At 34.9% G+C, this 20,254-nt stretch overlaps 1 long non-coding RNA gene and 1 pseudogene across 1 annotated transcript; one reads left to right on the top strand and one right to left on the bottom strand.

Moving 5' to 3' along the window:
* Positions 1–450: 450 nt before the first annotated feature.
* Positions 451–20,254, bottom strand: part of LOC117340757 — a 100,501-nt pseudogene continuing 80,697 nt past the window's right edge.
* Positions 7,299–8,546, top strand: LOC117340886. Its single transcript, XR_004535493.1, has 3 exons — positions 7,299–7,347; positions 7,474–7,565; positions 8,497–8,546. It is a non-coding gene; the product is annotated as an uncharacterized LOC117340886 (long non-coding RNA).

Raw genomic sequence — 20,254 nt, 5'->3', positions numbered from 1 at the left:
ACTGTTGGTGTTCCCCTAGACACCCGTCCTCATATGACCCTGGCTGTTGGTGTCCCCCTAGAAACCCGTTCTCATATGACCCTGATTGTTGGTGTTCAATAGACACCCGTCCTCATATGACCCTGGCTGTTGGTGTTCCCCAAGACACCCGTTCTCATACAACCCTGACTGTTAGTGTTTCTCGCAACACCCCTCCACATTCTTTAATTTGACACAGAGCTTTAGCATAGACGTCACAATACTATATTAATATGATAATCTTCTCTCCAAGTCAAAATACATAAATGATAACTGAGGTTTCTTGGTATTTTCATTGACCCGATAGAAAGAAACTCTTCGGTAACTGTGTTACTGTCTGTGTTACCATGGGAACAGGACAATCAAGCCGTCTCCCCAATATTTGGCTGAGTGTGAATGTTGTAGGAAAGAATACAAGACAACACTTTTAAGAATGCTTGAAAAACGTGTAAAACTTTATTAGATATTAAAAAGATATCAATACAAGTTATTTGATCGCACAGGTCTATGTTAATACTAACAGTTTGAATATCGAAATTGTCAAAATGAAGTCAAATGTAGCAGTTGTTTAAAGAAGGGAAAAATATACATCTTGATGGAAAATGATTTGCATTGTCATAATCATCGTGATTATCTTTAATTGATAAAGTATAGGTCATCAACCATTAAAATTAATTTGTTTCTATTGAAGGTTGCACTCCAGTAAGATAATTCAAAATTCACTTTTCATAAGTTGAGCCAACGAAAGAAATGATAAAAGCTTAGAGACGGTGTTTGAGCATAAAACTGTTTCCTGCAATATACAACTTCCATCTGTCGATCCAAAACACGAGAACCAGCTCATAATATGATTGACATGAAGAGAAACATATCGGGGATAAAATAGAAATTATGTATAGTGCCGAAATGTGTCTTGACATGATTGAGATGAGTCAACATCTAAGTAAAAAAATCCTCTAAATATACATAAATCAAATGTAATAATGTAACAAACATAACTACCATCAGTGTTAACGGCATTGTTAGTAGCAATCAATTTTTAAATTTATCTTGATCTTCATCCGACACCAACAAAGGGTTCAAAAATTAGGACAACATAGAAATCACATATGTTTGTAATTCATAAAAATCCTGTACAAAAACTTAAAACTGATTTTGAAAAGTTTGATGTTGTCTTTCATTATATATAACATAAAGATTATATGTATTCAAATTATGATTTAATGATTTCACAATGGTTAATATTAAAATTTCTATTCTTATAACACATTCTACTGTTTCTTGTTTTTCACTGTTTCAGGCAAATCAAGCATTGATGTAACTCTCCTAACAGATCATTGTCCAATACAATATGGTATTATATAAAACAATATCATACCTCGACTACCAGTCATCACTAGAAACGGTCAGCTGCATTATAAATCGTCGATAAACTCTCAATATTAATCTAATAAATTGTATAAGGCATTGTTATTATAGTAAACACATCATAACAATTGTATTAATTGAATATAGGTAAAAAATGTATAAACATAGTAAATATGGACAGTACTTTGAAAATCATGGATGGATACCTCTTAAGGATATGGACAGATACTTGTTAAGAATATAGATATATACTTGTAAAAGTATGGACAGATACTTCTTAAGGATATGGATGGACACTTCTTATGGATATAAATAGATACCTGTAAAGGATATAGATACATTTTATATACTTGCAAAAGTATGGACGGATATACCTCTTAAGAATATGGACGGAAACTTTTTAAGATATTGACAGTTACTTCTGAAGGATATGGACAGATACTTGTTAAGGATATGGACGGATATTTCTGCAGGATATGTATATGACATTTGTATATACATATCCGAGACTATATCATAATTTCTTTCTATGATTATACAAACTAAATTGTAGATAAAAAATATCAAGAAAAGATTGTTGCTATTACAAAAGTTCAACAAAAATATTACAGTTATATACAATAAACTATACACACAATATCACAGAGTTGCTGCTCGTTCCACAGATAACCGTGAAATGGTCCTCGAATATCACAGTCTAGGGATTATGGAAGGGGCATTTTTTTCTCGGGGTTGTATCCCAGACTGTTGATGTTGGTGGCCGCTGGAGCCTGGGGTATACCGAGAGACTTCTCACGGATACTCATGAAGGACTGTTCCCGGAACAGGATATCCTCAATTGTCTGAGGTTGGTCCAGGTAACCTTGATACTTGCTAAGATCTGGAAAAATCATATTGAAATGTTTTCTGTAATGCAATCACTTTTCAGTTTATACTGTATACAGATTGTATATGCTGTATTTCCACACATAACCGTATTCATTTTCAACTGCAACATTATACATAGGTTATGGTATGTCCTCTGGGGTTTTGCCAACCTGTCTTATAACGAAGAGGAACCTTGATTGACATGTTTATGACGTCATGGTTCTAACATGGTATCAACATGATTAAAGTAAAATATTAAATGTACAAAGCGTTTTTCAATTTTCAAGTATAACAATTCTAGAATATCTCTCCAATCTTGTCTAAGACTTATTCTGATATTGCTTCAATATCACTTGTAATTTTTTCTTGATTTTCATGTACCTGGTAGAAAATATTCATCACACATTGTGACTTACCCTTTTCTCGTGTTTGCTTTTAAGATTAACCTCCATTTTGTTTCTTAAAAGTTTGACGTTATATCATCTTTTTCAGGTTAGAATAACAGATTTTCACAGGACTGCATTATTCTCCTGGATTTTGTAACCTTCGTCACTCAGACTCTTACCTCTTGTCTTGATCTTTGTCACTAAGAATCTTACCTCTTATCTGGGTCTCTGTCACTCAGATACTTACCTCTTGTCTTGGTCTTTGTCACTCAGACTCTTACCTCTTGTCTTAGTCTTTGTCACTCAGACTCTTACCTCTTGTCTTGGTCTCTGTCACCCAGACACTTACCTCTTGTCTTGGTCTTTGTCACTCAGACTCTTACCTCTTGTCTTGGTCTCTGTCACTCAGACTCTTACCTCTTGTCTTAGTCTTTGTCACTCAGACTCTTACCTCTTGTCTTAGTCTTTGTCACTCAGATACTTACCTCTTGTCTTGGTCTTTGTCACTCAGACTCTAACCTCTTGTCTTGATCTTTGTCACTCAGAATCTTACCTTTTGTCTCGGTCTCTCAGACTCTTACCTCTTCTCTTGGTCTTTGTCATTCAGACTCTTACCTCTTGTCTTGGTCTTTGTCACTCAAACTCTTTAACGCTTGTCTTGGTCTTTGTCACTCAGACTCTAACCTCTTGTCTTGGTCATTCAGACTCTTACCTCTTGTCTTGGTCTTTGTCACTCAAACTCTTTAACGCTTGTCTTGGTCTTTGTCACTCAGACTCTTACCTCTTGTCTTGGTCATTCAGACTCTTACCTCTTGATCTTTCTCACTCAGAATCTTACCTCTTGTCTTGCATGGTCTTTGTCACTCAGCCTCTTACCTCTTGTCTTGGTCTCTCAGACTCTTACCTCTTGATCTTTCTCACTCAGACTCTTACCTCTAGTCTTGGTCTTTGGGTGTATTTTACACTTCCAGAAGACGATTGCCAAGATGGTTACAATGAGAAGCACGGACACAACTGCCAGGGCGATAATCAAAGCCATCTGTACATTGCTGAGTTCGGATTCTGGAGTGGTGGTGGTGGACTGAAGAAGATCAATAATACTATACAGTGATATAATTATGCACAATCAAATAAATCGGTCATTTTAGGTTTTGGTATGTTTATTCAATATGTATTATGCTCTGCCTTCTACATATACAGTCTTACTGTGTACATCGTAATGAATTTAGAAACGATTTGAAACAATAAAACTTTAACTCATTGAATCTCAAAAGGAGAAAAGCAAAGTACCTCCATCATGTTAATAAGTATAAATAAGGATCGGTTTGTTTTGTTTAACGTCCTATTAACAGCCAGGGTCATTTAAGGACGTGCCAGGTTTTGGAGGTGGAGGAAAGCCGGAGTACGTGGAGAAAAACCACCGGCCTATGGTCAGTACCTGGCAACTGCCCCATGTAGGTTTCGAACTCGCAACCCAGAGGTGGAGGGCTAGTGTTAAAGTGTCGTACACCTTAACCACTCGGCCATCGTGGCCCCTGTATACATAGGGATTGGGTGGATAAGGCAGAAATAAGATTCTGTGTTGTTTAACATTGAGGCTTTATATTGATATAAAACATATAGATAAAGTAGAACAGATAATCACTGATGACATTGTAATCCTTCAAACACATTTATGTACTGACTAACACTTACGATAGGACCACAATGGACGCCGTAGTATGACACTCCTCCCACAGTGAGGTAGCCGGAAAGTGTTACCGACTGAGAGTTGAAGGTAAAAGTCGATCCGTTCTGTATTGACTCACACATTCCGTAGACTGTGGAGTTGACATTAGAGAGAGCGCCACTGATTGAGTAAGTCACGATGATACTCCCTGTAACAAGACAGACATTCGTAATGTATCATAATAACCACAGATTGAATGATTTCAATTATTACAATAATATCATGTAAACAAATTTAACTGTTACGATAATATTATGTAAACAAATCCAACTGTTACAATAATATTGTGTTAATGAATTCAACTATTAAAATAATATTATGCAAAAGAATTCAACTATTACAATATGTAATAGAATTAAACTATTACAAAAATATGATATAAAAAGATTCAACTATTACAATGATATTATGTATTAAGGTGAATTCAACTATTACAATTTGTGAAAGAATTAAATTATAACAATAATATCATGTACAGTGTACATGAATTCAACTATTACAATATGTAGTAGAATTTAACTATTACAATAATATCATGTAAATGATTTCAACTATTACAATTTGTAAAAGAATTCAACAATTGCAATCATAATATTTAAATGAATCCAACTATTACAATCATATTATGATTATTTCCAATAGACAAAGTTTTGGGTAAATAGTAGTCTTTTGATGATACATCCCATACCGAAATAAAGCACACTAAAGTATACTTTTATGCTACTTTAAGTATACACTTTTTCCTACTTTTTTGAAAAAGTACCAAAAAAGTATACTTTTTTTGTACTTTTCTGGACTTAGAAATTTTTCAGAGTACTTTTTCTGTACTAAATTTGGACTCTGAAATTTCTCAGAGTACTTTTTTTGTACTTTTCTGGACTTAGAAACTTTTCAGGGTACTTTTTCTGTACTTTCTTTGGACTCTGAAATTTTTCAGAGTACTTTTTTTGTACTTATTCTGGACTTAGAAATTTTTCAGGGTACTTTTTCTGTACTTTATTTGGACTCTGAAATTTTCAGAGTACTTTTTTTGTGCTAAAATCTGACTTAGAATTTTTTTGAAAGATTGTGAAAATATGGATGTACTTTTTTCCTACTTTTTTGGGACTTACAATTTTTCAGCTAATGCCATTGTGCTTTTTTGGTACTTATTATGGACTTAGAATATTTTCAGACATTGCGAGGGGTTATAGCATATTAATATTTTCAAAATTAAATCTGACTTTTTCAGTCGACTACAAATCTAAGACTAAAAAAATAATACCCAGGATTAACCACAACAAATATCTATCAAATAAGATACAGAAAATTATCATTTGGTAATATCAAATGTTTTTGATCTCGTTTTTTGTTGTTTTGTTTTTTTTTTGTCTTTTTTATGTTCTAAAAAATACTTTTCATACTTTGATCAGTACCACAGAATTTTATCTAAAAATAATTAAAATTCAACAATTATTATCATAAGTATTTCACTTCAATGTACTTTGTTAGTAAGGTTCACACATTTTAACGGTGATTTAGTAATAAACTTCACATTGATGAATGTTACTATACGTTCATGTGACGAACGTCAAAACTTAGCTCTATAAAAATTTTGCTCCAGATCGTTCTTTGAAGTTACAGTATTTTGGCTTTAATTATAAACTCTTTAACGGAGTTTAAAACATTTCGTTTATCCAAACGTTAACCTCTACCAGATCGGGGATCACTCTACGAACACACATGTGCCCGTGCCCGTGCCTGTAATACGCTTTTAATTCATTCAAATGAAATTAAAATCACCTGCTCTTTGTCTGCATATCATATACTTGCTGGATATACGTGGTTTTAAGATTACATCTGATAATTGCACCCGAAATCACGTCGTGTTCGGTCAAAATATTCACCGATATACTCATATAAACATGTGTAATACTGATATAGTCACTCGGACGCTTCTTTGTAAAACGTATATTGAAGTCAAGCGCTGTGATGATCTCGATCTCGATATGGCATGACTGACAACAAACAGGCATGATCAAGGAACAATATTCTGGTATTTAAATCAGAATTACATCGCATTCATTGAAATGGTGAAAGTGAACACAAAAAGAAAACTTTAATTTGTCTGATATTTATTTAGCAAGATCGTACGATAATTCGGACAACGACACAATGTAGCTGTTGTAGAATGATCTCGTAGGAGTATTGTGTGTACAAATAAAATACTCTATTGTATACAAAAATCAAGATCAATACCAAGATCTATCATAAATATTTTAATTGATATAGTAGACGGCTTGAATAACTGCAACACCAAGATCGATCTTGCCCCTCTTAGACTAAGTCTTATGCCCGCGGCGTTAATTATAACAATTTATATTGTCAAGCTTGACTGCCTTTCACTACGATCAGATCACAGGTGCCTACTCTCATTTAAACAAAACATCCGGATTACATAACAGGTACTGACGAGGCTTATACCTGTGTCAGATTTCCATCGGTCGGTTCACCTATGACCTCGGGGCCGTGATCTCGTTTGTTTACTTCGGTTTACGGAATCTACCGAGATTTGACGAGTTCGCTTCGTGCGATCATTTTGTGCAATGTGCAAGCTTTAAATGCTGAAGTAGTAATACCAAAAGTATGGAACAATAGAGGTTAAGGAAGTAGAATATAAAAAAACAAGTAATAAAAGAATGAAATCGATACAGTAGATCTCCGACAAAACTTTTTTTTTATCCCATGATGCAACAAACAGCGAGATTTTAGCGGGAAGTCTGATAGCCATGTTTGAATTTCACCGGATGTTTATCTACCGAGGAAACATAAACAAACACGATTTTGATATAGAATAGCCTAAAAACGAAATTAATTTTCTTGCCTAACTGAAGAAGATCGACTATCTGTCAGTAAGTGGCCAAAGAATATCAGCTTTCTTGTTGTTTTTGGCGACAAATGCTCATTTTCACCCGAAAATATCACAGATATCGCGACCAGGTAAGTTTACAATTTTATTATTTAAATCTATTTCGTCTTCTGCACGTTCCTACATCGTTTCACATTATATAGGTGAATAGGGGCCTACATATGTTAATATTAATACTTGATTACTTCGTGTTTCAGGGTTTTCATAATGAATTCATCACCGATTACAGTTTACACGGCCCGTCGAGTTTAATAAACAAAGAACTGCTAGATCCACGTGTGTTTCAATCGTAAGTATTCAATTTACAGATTTATGCTACCATACGCCTGGGATTTTATAAGCATCCTGATTGATAGCACCCAAATATTGAGAACAAGAAGAATTTTATTTCTTTATTGACGAACTTCGACGTAGTTATATTGCATTTTTATTTCTGTCACGTAACGGTAAATTCGTAATATCTTTACTACATATTTCATGCATTTTGACAAATTTCCAATTAATTTTTATGACTTCGTTTTTCAATGGAATTTATTGAAATTTCACTTACATGTAAAGAATTATTTGCTTATTCATCTGATAATATTTACAGAATTTTCTGTAGTTGATTTCAAGAGATATTGCATAAAATTTCAAAAAAAATAGCAATGACATTTTTAAGTTAGAATATAAGAACGAAAGTAACGTCACATTTCGGGCAACATGTGTATATCTATTTTAGGGAATATATGTAAAAATATCGGTAAATGAGCTAATAATTGTCTACTATAGTATATGGAATTTGAAGAAAATACATTCAAAAACGAAGTCAATAAAATCCATTGAAAATTTGTTGTATGTCATGATCATGATCAATTCACAAAAAAATGATCTCAAGAAATGATTGAATAAAAAAAATCTGTGTTTTGGAGTATTTTGATAGTTAGTTGCATAATTTAAGATGAAACAAACTGTCAGAGAATTCTGGAGTAGCTTGATTTTTATTAAAGTACTTATCCTTATAATTAAAAGTTTTATGTTGTAGCTTTAAACTTGTATACCTGTGGCTAGCTTTTCTTGATAAAAAGACTTCCAAGCAGACATGCATGTGATAAATGACAGTAAAGTGATCAGGTGCATATATAAGGAAAATTATCTACATTTTATATTAAACAAATCTTCACAATTATTCTAAGTTTTGATATAAAAAATATTTTAAAATTTTCTCTTTCTTCCAACAGATTATGCAGTACATTCTGAAGTGAGGGAAAGCTTAAAGATATTGCATTGTGGTCCGAATTGAGGGCAATGATTCGCATAAAGCAAAAAAGGAATGAAGAGAATCAGACATTTTATTTTTCGAATTCACACTTACTTGGATTTGACCAGTTTAAGCAAGCAACATTATGCATATACCAAACTTCATTGTATTCAGTATGCATTTATGCATTGTTTTTTATTTACATTTTTTTGTTGTGTTTCCTCAAGAGGAATTATGATTCAACAATTTTTACAAATGTTATTGCCCTTTTTATTTAGAATAGTATATTTTTTTTGTCTGGATCTCCTACATACACATGATATAAAATTGTGTTTTCCTGCTTGAAAAAAATATTAGAATAATTTATCAAAAGTTATTGCCCTTATACATAGATGTCCATCTGTAAATCCTTAACCTCACCCTTAAACAAATTTCGAGCTTATTAGATCAAGACTTTGCTATGGCATGAAATTATACTCAGTGGAATTGTGATTGGATAACTAATCTTGTATTTCAATGTTTGTTTTCACTTGATACAATTGTGCATTTCTCTTGGAATGGGACTGATGTATGTATTGTTTAAGCATGCAGTATTCTCATTTAAGCTTATCTCCTATATTTTCAGAACTAATTTCCTACACCATTAAATTAAGTCCCTTTTTTTGGTAATTTTTTCCTACTTTTTCAGTACTTTTTTTATACTTTTTCAGTACAAATTTCCTACTTTTTCAGTACTATTTTCCTACTTTTCTAGTACTTTTTTCCTACTTTTCCACTACTTTTTCAGTACTAATTTCCTACCTTATTGGTACTTTTTTCCTACTTTTTCAGTCCTAATTTCCTTCTTTTCAATACCATTTTCCTACTTTTTTAGTACTATTTTCCTACTTTTCTAGTACTTTTTTCCTACTTTTTCAGTACTAATTTCCTACCTTATTGGTACTTTTTTCCTACTTTTTCAGTACTAATTTCCTGTTTTTTCTGTACCATTTTCATACTTTTTTTGTACTTTTGTACTTTTTTTGTACTTTATGGACTTCCCTGTAAAAGTACTAAAAAAGTATAAAAGCACAAAAAAAGTACACCATCAATTTGGCCCTGTGCACTTTATACTATTATTGTACTTTTAATGTACTTTTTCTGTACTATATTTGTGCTTTTTCTGTACTTAATGAAAACAATAAAATGTACTAAAGGTATACTTTTGTTAGACTTTTTTTGTACTTTAGTACTTTTTTTGACTCAATTTGGAACCGTGTTGGAATATCGGTTCCAAATTGAGTCAAAAAAAGCATACTTTTTCTATGCTTTTTTAGTACTTTTTTCCCATACTTTTTTTGTACTTTATTTCGGTGTGGGATTGTTTTGATGGACATTATATATATAAATTTGAAAGATATATTAGAGTAAGCTTAATTGTTTTTGGGTACATCTATATGTATGCACTACCAAACTAAAATATTAGCGCAATGAGGAATTGTCACACTAATATGTTTTCTATAGATATGTAATAAGAGCAATGCTTCCAGCGCAAAAGTGCTTAAATAGGAATACCACTAAACTGTATTACATAATGTATATGTTTACTGATAGTAAAAGCTTCAGCATATCCTTACCCGCCTCGAGGGACACGGAGTTGAAAAGAACGTCGGGGTATGTTATGAGGAAGCGACTTGCCATCATCGTAGCGAATGCCTTATCGTCCGTACCAACCACTGTGTTATAATCTGCCGACTCAAATTTCATCACCAACAGTGTCGTCTGCTGGATGGTGATACTGGTCTGGGCCTGAGATCTCACCACAACCTGTACCTCCTCATAGAAGTCGTATCCAGCTGGCGTCGTGTAAATGTGAAGTTTCAATGCGTAGATCCCGAGAGACGTAAAATTCAGGGAGTAAAAGTTGGCCGAACTCGAGGAAGTGGAGAATATGGTCTCGTTCGACCCAAGCATCGAACCTGTGTGATGTTCGGGATGGTTTAGCTCTGCTGTCAACGTCCATGTGTGACCCTGTTGTAAGAATTGTATTATAAATGACTGTTGTTTCTTTAAATATGGAATTAGAAAACAACCAATAGAATCATAAACACAGAAATCACAAATACCATTAACCATAAAATTAACCATAAAGGGGAACTCCTTGGTTTGGAAGCGCCAGTTATAAATAATGTTGGATTTCATTGGCTGAAACTTATGACCCATAAAGATGATATATATATTTGCATCTAGGTATACGTACAGCCACATTGAGTCATGTTTTTCATTATCCAATAGATAATTTGAAAACAGCCCCGTTCATATCCTTGTAAAGATATGGCAATATGATCACTGTGAGCTTGGATGAACAAGGAGAATTTAAACAACAAGCAAAATCACATCAAGCGACAGGCATTAAACTAAATTACATAGCGAAAAATTGTGACGTTCTGTGCGTCAAGTTAAGTGGATGTGATGTTTCGCCGGTCAAGCTGAGGGGACTTCCTGCATTGGCACCGAGACCCAAAATGTTGTTACATTAACTAAAACATAACAAGTTTTGGTGTGTAAATCGAGTGTTACAGGATAATGGATACGTAAGTAAAAAAAAGGATAATATACATTTCTAAATATATTATTTGAGAAAAGGAGATTTAAGAGAGAATGTAGAATGCATCATTCTGTAATCATTTACCCGCCATGCGATGTCTGGAATGAGTTCTGACGTCACCTCATCACGAAGCTCGACACTGAGAGCAAAGAAAGTGTTCTCGATGACTGTTGAGGTTGTGAATGAAACAGACCCTTTGATTGGTCGACCTGTAATGGTCAGTGGATCGGATGCGATGGAAAAATTTGAATCAGTCGGGACGGTCAGATTGAAGTCGATGTAGAAGTCCGTGCCGAACTGGGTGATAAGGAGATCTGTGAAGTTGGCCCAGCCATTTACAAATTCAACGGTGAGATTTCCGGTGAGGTTGGCAAGAGGGTTTGATCCGCCGGGACGGAGTGATGCAGTGATCTGCCAGGGTTGGGAGGCTGTCCCGAGCTGCGTGATTGGTTGACCCTGTATATACAAAAAAAAAAAGTGCAGAAAACAGGGTTTTATACTTATAATTGACTGACTAGTATAAACATCTGTACTGTGACACTAAGATTTTGATACAAAAGTGTATGACTGCTTTAATGTCACCAATATATACAATTGTACATGTAATCAAAGGTAATTGTTAAGCTCACCTGTGCGTCTAAAACTTGTATCTTAGGCTGTGTCCTGAACACAACGCCTTCGTGCTGTGGCTCGGGAGCGGGGTTAAATCGCATTCCAACAGCCTGTGTAATGATGGCGTAAGGGGAATCATTCGCTGTGGAGTTCCACTCGGGCGTTCCGGGGGTCGCAGGTGGTTCCACCAAAGCAGTGCCCTCCACAGTTAGATTGACTACATCACTGATGTTTCCAAGCTGGATTTCATTAATTATTGTATTGGAGATATTCTGTAACTGTGATAGGGAGAAGTCGGAGGAGTCATTGCTGTCTGTAACAAAGGAACATATCATTGGATTATACTTTCTGTTACCGAATCAATATACACCAAAATATATTGCACAAATGCTCTTTTGGAATTATGTCCTAGCTAGCATATGACTCGAGCTACCATCAGAGAACTTGACAAATCACAGAAAAACACTGTACGTCACCATGTAGCTGTTCCTGGTACATGTATATTTGCTTTACTTGTGATTTATTCAAGGTCAGACAGATACAGGATTTTCAGTGGGGGTGTGGGTGTGTGTGTGTGTGTGTGTGTGTGTGTGGGGGGGGGGGGGGGTAGTGCCAAATTACAGGGTCCAGTGGTAGTCTTCCCGGGAAAATTTATCAGGTAAATACATAATCCTGCATTCTAGTGTATTTCACGATAGATTCATATACAAGTTTGGGGAGGGGGGAGGGGGAGGAGATGTGCCCCTCCCCCCTTAAATCTGTGCTATTGACTGATAAATTGCCATATAGTATGTGGGATATATATATATCAATCAAAATTTAAAAATAAAAGAAATAAAACTGAAAATGACATAAACAAATTGAAATAAATGCAGAATGTGATTAAGAATATAATCTGTTTAATTGACTATGGATAGTATTTGTTTACCTGTAGTCCAGATCTCCTTAGCATCAAAGTAGATTTCATTAGAATGTATGCACACCCTTTTGTAAAATTGTCAATCAAAGCATTCGGTTTGAATATGGTTTGTTTGGTTTTGTTTAACGTCCTATTAACAGCCAGGGTCATTTAAGGACGTGCCAGGTTTTGGAGGTGGATCTGGAAAGCCGGAGTACCCGGAGAAAAACCACTGGTCTGCGGTCAGTACCTGGCAACTGCCCCACGTAGGTTTCGAACTTGCAACCCAGAGGTGGAGGGCTAGTGTTAAAGTGTCGGGACACCTTGACCACTCGGCCACTGCAGGCCCCTGAATATGAATTTGAATATGGTCCGGAGCAGCTCTTTTGATAAGTTAGAGATTATAAGATGTGCCTTTATACATTAATAACCAACCAATTTTGCGACAATATTGTTACAATAGTTTTAGGTTGGTCGGGTGGCACAGTGTTGACACACTAGCCTTTCGCCTGTAATAATGGTGGTCTGGGTTTGATTCCCCAATCAGATGTGAAAAGGTACTAGATCACCTGGTTTACCCCGAACAAGGCAGCCAATTTAGCTTCTAGAATCATGTCTGATATTAGTTATGCTGTCCAAGGTCTTATTTGATAAGAAAAAGTTTCATGTTATTTGTATAAATTTGAGAAGGAAGATGTATCTTAATTTTATAGCTTGTGTTGGACTTTAAATCCCACATACAATTTCTAAATTTTTGAACACACCTCGATCAAATGGATATTGACAAACTTACTTTGATTAGGGATATCAGAAATCTCCATGACCACCTGGTCATTCCCTGTTGATCTCTTCCGTCGTCTTCCTGTTGGGGTTGTCTCCCTTACGATCTTAACAATTCGAACTTTTTCTGGGGGGATATCGAGGAAAGCTGCCATATGATGGATAATTTGGGGTCCATAGAAATCGTCTACAGACATAGGCGGGAATAGGAAGGACACAATCACAGCAGGGATTGTTTTCACTTCCACCGGTTTCTTCCCCCTTATACTGAAATGTAGAAGTCCCGAGTCCCTGTCCTGGAAACTTTGACCAGATGTGTCGGAAACGTTCGGCATGAATTCACCGTCATAATTAGGAGGGTCCAGGATATAAGCTCCATTCGTGATTCTAGAATTTCTCGGCGGGACTACAGTGCCGTCAACGAAGACGTCGAGTCGGAAGGGCTGGGAGTACCAGACTGCCAGCTTGATGGAGTCTGTGTTATCAGAGTTGAGAAGAAAGAACCGAAGATGCTGAGGTGTGGTACCAGTGAAATGGATAAGATATTCTTTCCCTGAAATATCAAATTAAAGTGTTCACTGAGCCAATTTCATTATTAATATATCTCAATCTTAATTCATGTAGTTCTGTGTAATTCCAAATCAATGTTACTGTAAAACAGTTGTTTTCCTTTACATACTTTCTAATTGTGTATCTTTTTATCTTATATTTATGTGTACTTTTGGTCATTGTCTTTTATGACGTCATCAATCTCTGTTGTTTTGACGTAACCATAGCACACAGTGATGACGTCACAAATAAACCCTTTCATTACACCTGAAAGGGCTTGCTCTCAAAGCATGTGAAAGCGCTTTTCTGGTTTCTGGTTTGTGTTATTTATTATTATTATTATATATATATACTGGATATTTATAAGGTTATAGAATCTGTATAAACCTGTTGTGACATCATCATAACCTGTGTAATCTGTTGTGACATCATCATAACCTGTGTTACCTGTTGTGACATCATTATAACCTGTGTTACCTGTTGTGACATCATCATAACCTGTGTTACCTGTTGTGACATCATTATAACCTGTGTAACCTGTTGTGACATCATTATAATATGTGTAACCTGTTGTGACATCATTATAATATGTGTAACCTGTTGTGACATCATTATTACCTGTGTAACCTGTTGTGACATCATTATAACATGTGTTATCTGTTGTGACATCATTATAACATGGTAACCTGTTGTGACATCATTATAATATGTGTAATCTGTTGTGACATCATTATAACCTGTGTAACCTGTTGTGACATCATCATAACCTGTGTAATCTGTTGTGACATCATCATAACCCGTGTAATCTGTTGTGACATCATCATAACCTGTGTAACCTGTTGTGACATCATCATAACCTGTGTAACCTGCTGTGACATCATTATAACATGTGTAACCTGTTGTGACATCATTATAACATGTGTAACCTGTTGTGACATCATTATAACATGTGTAACCTGTTGTGACATCATTATAACATGTGTTACCTGTTGTGACATCATTATAACATGTGTAACCTGTTGTGACATCATTATAACATGTGTTACCTGTTGTGACATCATTATAACCTGTGTAACCTGTTGTTACATCATTATAACCTGTGTTACCTGTTGTACCATCATTATAACATGTGTAACCTGTTGTGACATCATCATAACATGTGTTACCTGTTGTGACATCATTATAACATGTGTAATCTGTTGTGACATCATTATAACCTGTGTTACCTGTTGTGACATCATTATAACATGTGTAACCTGTTGTGACATCATTATAACATGTGTAACCTGTTGTGACATCATTATAACATGTGTTACCTGTTGTGACATCATTATAACATGTGTAACCTGTTGTGACATCATTTTAATGTGTGTAACCTGTTGTGACATCATTATAACCTGTGTAACCTGTTGTTACATCATCATAACATGTGTTACCTGTTGTGACATCATTATAACCTGTGTAACCTGTTGTGACATCATTTTAATGTGTGTAACCTGTTGTGACATCATTATAACCTGTGTAACCTGTTGTGACATCATCATAACATGTGTTACCTGTTGTGACATCATTATAACATGTGTAATCTGTTGTGACATCATTATAACCTGTGTTACCTGTTGTGACATCATTATAACATGTGTAACCTGTTGTGACATCATTATAACATGTGTAACCTGTTGTGACATCATTATAACATGTGTTACCTGTTGTGACATCATTATAACATGTGTAACCTGTTGTGACATCATTATAACATGCGTTACCTGTTGTGACATCATTATAACCTGTGTAACCTGTTGTTACATCATTATAACCTGTGTTACCTGTTGTACCATCATTATAACATGTGTAACCTGTTGTGACATCATTATAACATGTGTAATCTGTTGTGACATCATTTTAATGTGTGTAACCTGTTGTGACATCATTATAACCTGTGTAACCTGTTGTTACATCATCATAACATGTGTTACCTGTTGTGACATCATTATAACCTGTGTAACCTGTTGTGACATCATTTTAATGTGTGTAACCTGTTGTGACATCATTATAACCTGTGTAACCTGTTGTGACATCATCATAACATGTGTTACCTGTTGTGACATCATTATAACATGTGTAATCTGTTGTGACATCATTATAACCTGTGTTACCTGTTGTGACATCATTATAACATGTGTAACCTGTTGTGACATCATTATAACATGTGTAACCTGTTGTGACATCATTATAACATGTGTTACCTGTTGTGACATCATTATAACATGTGTAACCTGTTGTGACATCATTATAACATGTGTTACCTGTTGTGACATCATTATAACCTGTGTAACCTGTTGTTACATCATTATAACCTGTGTTACCTGTTGTGACATCATCAGAACTTGTAGTTAAAAAGTGGCCTGTGGCAACCAATACAAATTTTACCTGTGGCCACAAGTGCTCCAAAGGTTGAGACTCGTTTGCGACAGGTGTAACCACTGCACCATCCGTGATCCTGTGGACCGTTGATGAGGTCAATGTACTTATCTCCGAGGATAGCGACGGGCGAGACGCGGCGGGTCTCTGTGTCAGAGTCCATACTTTCAATGATCAGCATCTTGTATTCAAGGCCATGACACTCGTACGCCTGCCAGGCGGAGTTCAACACACAGTCACTGCTTCGGATGATACCTGTGACGAGTTGAACACAGGTTATCAAGTACACACGGTAAAACTAAATAAAACAAAGAGCTGTTGGAGAACAGCATAGCTCGTCTCACAAATGTTTGTCAATAAATAATTAAAATATATTAATTGGAATGGTTTCGCAAATAGCATTAATAATATCTATATTGTTTACTTGATCAGATTATGTTTTGTGAATTCATGCAATTTTCAAAACCATGCCAATTTATATATATATATATATATATATATATATTTGCACAAAATTTTTTAAAAAACATGTTTTTTCCCAAAAAAAATATTTCAGTTTAACTACGGCAAGGGATAGTTTAACCCCCACAGGGAACCTTATACCATGTATTACTATGCCTTTCAACACTCACAATATAAACTTAACACAAAGTCCAAAGATTTAAAAACAAAAACACCAAAAAACACAGATTCAAAAAAGGAAAAAATCCAATATTTTTTTACAGTTTTAAGTGATGTAGCAAAACCTTCCAACACTTGCACCAAAAACTTAACGCAAAAATATTCATAGTCCAAAAATTTGAAAATTCTGGTTCTTTCCCAAAAAATTTTTTTAGTTTAACTCTGGCAGGGGATAGTTTAACCCCAGAGGGACTCTATTGCCAATTATAAGCACCCTAGTACAATTATAAAGTGATGTATTAATACCTTTCAACACTTGCACCAAAAACTTAACACAAAAATATTCTAAGTCCACAAATTTGAAAATTCTGGTTTTTTATATCTACAAATCCGGCGGGGAGTATCTACCCGAAGGGCGTAAGGACATGGCTGGGGTATGTTTTATAGTGATATGTGGCATTTTAACATACTATCGGAAATATGACGATACCCACGGAATTCTACGCTAAGTTAGGCATCGAAAAGTATGAAATATATGTTAGGCATCGGAAAGTATGAAATATAAGTTAGGCATAGGAAAGTATGCATCTTGGACAAGATATCTGTATTTATATGTGAGGGAAGGCTGAGAAAAAACATTTCCATTCTTTATATTAAAATTTCAATTAACTCTTTCAACGGAATTAAATGTATAATCTTTTTCCAAACATTTTGATCTTGATGTTCGTTATAAATGAGACTTGCCTTTATGTGGTGCTATGTCATCAACAGCTATGCGTGTTCCGTCAAGTTCTGTCAACATCGACTTCGGGATCCTGTAGTCCCCGAGGCCTCTTCGCCGATCTCCGCCCCACTGCCACTCCGACTCAGAAATGACAGCACCAGCACTTCCCCCAAGGAATGTACCATCCATGTCGGAAAACAAGTCTTTCTTCAGACCGTCACAATCCATATCTACGCAGTCAGCACCGTTAATCTTCCTGGAAATGTACAAAACGCATTTTAAACTTATACAAGAGCTGTTGGAGAACAGCATAGCTCGTCTCGCAAATGTTTGTCAATAAATAATTAAAATATATTAATTGGAATGGTTTCGCAAATTGCATTAATAATATTTATATTGTTTACTTGATCAGATTATGTTTTTTGAATTCATGCATTTGGGAGACAAGCTATGCTGTTGTAGATTAAATGAAGATATTAAACACAAATGTAATTGCTTTTGGACATATTTCTTCAATTTTTTGACAACATATCCTAATGAGAGTTGTTTCCCTTGAAAAATGTGACCGGTATAAATTGTCTATTGTGACATTTTCATATTGTTTTATATTAAGTTTCACCCCAAGAAAGGATAGTGTAACTCCATAGGGACTCTTTTACCAAATATCAGCACCCTAGTACAATCATAAAGTAATGTGTTAAAAAGCTTTCAACATTTGCACGAAAATTTCAAAAAAATATTTCAGTTTAACTCAGGAAAGGGATAGTTTAACCCCCACAGGGAACCTAATACCATGTATAACTATGCCTTTCAACACTCACAATATAAAGTTAACACAAAGTCCAAAGATTTAAAAACAAAAACAAAAAAACACAGATTTAAAAAGAAAAAATCCAATTTTTACTCCAGGAAGGGATTGTCTTACTCCATAGGGACTCTATTGCCAAATATAAGCACCCTTGTACAATTATATAGTGATGCATTAAAACCTCTTAACAATTGCACCAAAAACATAACGCAGAAATATTCTAAGTCCAAAAATTTGAAAAATTCTGGTTATTTCCCAAAAAAAATCTTTTAGTTTAACTCCGGCAGGGGATAGTTTAACCCAAGAGGGAGTTTATTACCAACTATCAGCACCCTAGTACAATTATAAAGTGATGTATTAATACCTTTCAACACTCGCACCAAAAACTTAACGCAGAAATATTCTAAGTCCAAAAATTTGAAAAATTCTGGTTATTTCCCAAAAAAATCTTTTAGTTTAACTCCGGCAGGGGATAGTTTAACCCAAGAGGGAGTTTATTACCAACTATCAGCACCCTAGTACAATTATAAAGTGATGTATTAATACCTTTCAACACTCGCACCAAAAACTTAACGCAGAAAAACTTAACGCAGAAATATTCTAAGTCCAAAAATTTGAAAAATTCTGGTTATTTCCCAAAAAAATCTTTTAGTTTAACTCCGGCAGGGGATAGTTTAACCCAAGAGGGAGTTTATTACCAACTATCAGCACCCTAGTACAATTATAAAGTGATGTATTAATACCTTTCAACACTTGCACCAAAAACTTAACGCAGAAATATTCTAAGTCCAAAAATTTGAAAATTCTGGTTTTTTCCCAAAAAAATCTTTTAGTTTAACTCCGGCAGGGGATAGTTTAACTCAAAAGGGAGTTTATTACCAACTATCAGCACCCTAGTACAATTATAAAGTGATGTATTAATACCTTTCAACACTTGCACCAAAAACTTAACGCAGAAATATTCTAAGTCCAAAAATTTGAAAATTCTGGTTTTTTCCCAAAAAAATCTTTTAGTTTAACTCTGGCAGGGGATAGTCTAACCCCAGAGGGACTCTATTGCCAATTATCAGCACCCTAGTACAATTATAAAGTGATGTATTAATACTTTTCAACACTCGCACCAAAAACTTAACGCAGAAATATTCTAAGTCCAAAAATTTGAAAATTCTGGTTATTTCCCAAAAAAAATCTTTTAGTTTAACTCCGGCAGGGGATAGTTTAACCCAAGAGGGAGTTTATTACCAACTATCAGCACCCTAGTACAATTATAAAGTGATGTATTAATACCTTTCAACACTCGCACCAAAAACTTAACGCAGAAATATTCTAAGTCCAAAAATTTGAAAAATTCTGGTTATTTCCCAAAAAAATCTTTTAGTTTAACTCCGGCAGGGGATAGTTTAACCCAAGAGGGAGTTTATTACCAACTATCAGCACCCTAGTACAATTATAAAGTGATGTATTAATACCTTTCAACACTTGCACCAAAAACTTAACGCAGAAATATTCTAAGTCCAAAAATTTGAAAATTCTGGTTTTTTCCCAAAAAAAATCTTTTAGTTTAACTCTGGCAGGGGATAGTCTAACCCCAGAGGGACTCTATTGCCAATTATCAGCACCCTAGTACAATTATAAAGTGATGTATTAATACTTTTCAACACTCGCACCAAAAACTTAACGCAGAAATATTCTAAGTCCAAAAATTTGAAAATTCTGGTTTTTCCCCAAAAAAATCTTT

This window comes from Pecten maximus, chromosome 13 (genome assembly GCF_902652985.1).
Source record: "Pecten maximus chromosome 13, xPecMax1.1, whole genome shotgun sequence".
Lineage (NCBI taxonomy): Eukaryota > Metazoa > Mollusca > Bivalvia > Pectinida > Pectinidae > Pecten > Pecten maximus.
This window is presented reverse-complemented; position numbering and strand designations above follow the sequence as displayed.